This window comes from Durio zibethinus, chromosome 20, assembly GCF_047325235.1.
Source record: "Durio zibethinus cultivar Kanyao isolate XHJ-2024 chromosome 20, ASM4732523v1, whole genome shotgun sequence".
Lineage (NCBI taxonomy): Eukaryota > Viridiplantae > Streptophyta > Magnoliopsida > Malvales > Malvaceae > Durio > Durio zibethinus.
The window spans coordinates 9,275,909-9,280,344 of record NC_143181.1 but is presented as its reverse complement, the minus strand read 5'-3'; positions in this window follow the sequence as shown (position 1 = coordinate 9,280,344).

Here is a 4,436-nt window from a genome sequence, read left to right as displayed (position 1 = left end):
TTCTCAAAGTCGTTTTTTTGAAATAAGGCACCAATTGAAGAATTTTACAAGAGCTAATGACCAATATTGAATACTAAGGAAAAATGGGTTATTCCTACGAAGGTTTACTGGAGATGAAATATAATGGATGTCATCATTGATACCTCATGTGCCTATGTTGTATTGAGGAGGAAATAAATCATGAATACCATTGTTAGGACTATAGGGTGTGGTAAGTTACGCTTCGTTGATAGTACTTAGGCAATTCGATGCAAAATAATTTGTTTAAGCTATTCATGGCTTGGCTCAAGTAGAATTCACTTATGGGGAACCCAACCCACCAATAACTTCAGAGTAATTAATCCAAATATGGAAGAAAACACAAAGGATGAGATTAGGGCTTCTCTTCTACAAAGTCACTTTTGATTACCGGATTTGGAGAGCGAAACAACTCAGAGACATAGTGTTCCCTCCTGATGATGGCTTACATCAATCAATTAAATTTTTAGAAAAAGTACAATTATCAAAAGTTGAGCTTATTAAGAAAGAATTGAAAGTTGAAAAGGAAAAAATAAGACAAAAAAATTTGAAACTTTGTTAGAATATGGGACAATTGAAATATAAAGCAAAAGTATAATGAAATAGGTTAAAGAAAGTCATAAAAGAATTGGATGTGGCCAATAATGATTTGAAAGATATGCCCCAAGAAAACAAGAAATTGTGAGTCTAATTCAAGATTGGAAAAGTTACCAAATCTTACCTTAGTTAGCAAAGTGAAATCGATGAGCTCTAAAAGGAAATGAATCACTGGAAAGGCAAAACTCAAGAAAAGTAAGTAGAAGTTACTAGAATTTCTCAAGAATGCTAGAATTGGAAGGGATTATACTCTACAGCTTCACCAAGATTGGTGGAATACCAGAAAAAGAAAGAAAGGTTGAAGATTATGCTTACAAAGAAGAGAAAAAAGTACCTTGAAATACTAAATGAAAAGGAATCACTTTACTAAGTGATCCAAAGGTTGGAGCATCAATTGCAAAACCATAAAAATCATATTTCAACAATCATAGATGAATGGTAGAGAAAGGAAAATGATTAGATCTTCGCATGTGATTCAAAAAAAGATGCTCATATCAAGTGAAAAATAAAAAAACTTAGGAAGGAAACAATACATAGAGCACGTGACCAGTCAAGTTTGCAAGGTGGTGAAGAAAGCATGGGAAATGGTTGAAAAGGTAAAGGCATTAAAGTAATAAGTCAATCCTATAGGAGAATATGGACAACGCCTAATAAACTTTTTAGATGAGGCTAATAATCATTATGAGCAAATCAAATGTATTTATGGATATAATTCTAGAATGATAAACTTCATGTAACAAAAGTTATTTAAAATTAATGAAAATTCTAGTGTTGAAATTTGTCTAAAAGCAAATATCCCTCACATGCATTCATTCATCATGTGCACCATTTTTGTTTTAATAACCATATTTTTTTTCAAAAAAGAAACCACAAAAAGAAGTTAGAAAAAAAATTTCCAACGCATGGCATTTTGTTTTTTTTTTTTTTTAAATTATGATAATAAAGGTTTAAGAATAGCTTATTTATAAAAAATTTTGACTCAACCTATTCACCATTCATACAACACCAAGAACAAGAATAGGTCATTCAATTTGAAAAGATTTAAAAGGAGTAAGAATAACTAAAAAGGGATCTTAATAAGATAATGGACATACTTAAAAACATCGATAAAGGAAAAATGATAGAAAGAAATCCTAACTTTTAAGAGTAATCACCAAACATAGTGGATTCTATATACCTTTTAGGGTTTGAGCCCCAACCACCTTAAACTTTTCAAAGAGCCAGAGTGCAAATTCTTACTCCTGAAGGATATCCATATCCTTATCCAAGAATGATATCCACACTTACTTCAAAACAGTTCCAAAATTTTGCTAAACCAGTTTTGATAGAGAACCATCTGAGCTAATCTTGATCTTGACTTAGATGATCCCAAGGAGAAAAAAGGGCTAGGAATGAAAATATCTAAGAAAGCAAAAGATACAATTGCTTAATAAAAGAAAAAATTATTAGAAAAAAGACTTAGAGCTATAGAAGGAATAAATTTTTATGGTTTCATGGATACAACTGAGCTTTGTTTGGTCCCAGACTTGGTTATCTCACATAAATTTAAGGTCTCCAAGTTTGAAAATGTGATGGCACAAAATGCCTAATGACTTATATCACCATTTATTGTTGTAAGATAACAGCATATGTTTATGATGAAAGGCTGCTAATGTATATATTTCAGGATAGCCTTATGGGTTTTGTAGGTAGATGGTATGTTCAATTTAACGAGACTCGTACCATTCTTGAAAGGAGCTTACAAAGGCATTTATTACACAATATTGGCATTTCATAAATCTACCTCAAGGTCATTTATCTCTGTAGAGCATGAAAAAGAAGGGAACTGAAAACTTCAAGGAATAATCGCAAAGATGGAGAGGTGTGACTATATAGGTATAGCCTCCATTCATTAAGAAAGAAATAATTGTCTTATTTGTTAACATCCTGAAAGCATCATACTATGAAAGACTGATTGCCAATATGATTAAGAATTTTGTAGATATAGTGATATTAGGTAAGATTATTGAGAATGTTATAAAGAATGGCAAGCTTGATACAGAAGGGACAAGTGGTGCAAGAAAAGGCAAAGCTCCTAAAAACAAGAAAGTGAAGCTCAAGTAGTAAACTATGTGAGGTAACAGATCAGAGGTTTCACTCTGTACCCTACACCAATGTGCCAAACCCATTACCCTTTCATAAATAATGCGACATTCATGTCTTATCCATACCAAATATAACAATTAGCTTATCCACCCATTTTCAACCATCCTTTTAGACACCTACCTATGCATACAACCTTCCTACTGCATTTACTAGAACAAAATGGAGATCCAACCCAAACAGTGGTCCAAAAGCCTTTAAATATACCTAAGAAAAAGCCCTTTTTGACCCTATCCCCATGATATATATTGACTTATTCCCTCGAGTTGTTGAAAAACATTTACTAGCCCCGATTATTGTTGAACCATTAAAACTTTTTTTTCCTAAATGGTATGATCCTAATGTATATTTGACTATCATTATAAAATGTTAGGCCATTCTACGGAGAACTACATTGCCCTAAAGCAAGGTGCAAGGGTTAATCAAGAAAAGAGTGTTAAACTTTGATACTAGCTAGCTAAAGGCTCAAAATGTTAATGAAAATCCTCTACGAAATCATACTAGACTAGCAATAAATTCTTTGATTGATGGGCAAGCATGCTATATGAAAATAAGGATAAATGAAGTCAAAACTTTGATGACTAAAGTGTTTGGTGAGGCTTCGTTAATGTTGATATGTTGAAACCAATAGAGCTTTATAATTGTATCAGGATGATTAGTCAGTTGAGAGTTACAATTATCACAAAGGTGTTTAAGGTCATTCTATCAAAAATTGTGATCAATTCCATCAAGAAGTACAAAAGTTGATAGACATAGGTCAGATAGAATTCTATAAAAAAAATAAAAATTTGATAAAAACAAAAGTGTCTACCATTGATGCAAAGATGAAATTTATGCATAGACTAAAACCATATATTATGATGAGAAGCCAACCTTGATGCCAGAAAGGCCTATCTCCTAACTGAAAGTGACTATCAAAGTCCTATCCTTTTTTCATACTAGAGCGATAAGACAATACCATAGCAGTATGATTGTGATATTGTTGTCAACCTAGACATTGCAAACATAACAGGCATAGGAGTTATGACCTAAAGGGACAATGTTACACTCTAAAAACATTGAAAAAAGCTAATAAAAAAAAAGAATGTTAAGAAGGAAGAGCGAAGTAAGAGTAATCTTGTGGTAGTCCCTCATAAAAATACCAAAAATCGATCTCTGAAAATGAAGCTTGTCAATATTTAAAGTTGATAAAGTATAGTAAGAATAGCATGGTGAAATAGTTAAATAAGATGTAAGCTAGAATTTCACTATTGTCACTCTTACTAAGTTCAGAATTTTACCATAATACTTTGCTAAATGTAATAAATCAAATATATATGTCCCACAACATATCTGTTGAGTAGTGGAATAGATTGTTGGTAGTCTGGCAACCTCAAACTACATCTTCTTCAGTGATAAAAAGATTCCTCTAGAGGATAAAAAAAGTACCAAGGCTTTTCACATTATTATAAAGTGTAAAAGTCATAAAATTGCTAAAGTTCTAATTGACAATGGCTCATCAACTAATGTTATACCTATGACTACTTTGGAAAAACTACTTGTTGATGGATCTTACATGAAGCCTAGTTATATGGTTGTTTGAGCCTTTAATGGGACTCGATGAGAGGTGCTGGGTGATATAGAAATACCATTGCAAATTAGGCTTTGTACTTTCAATGTGAAATTGTAAGTTATAGATA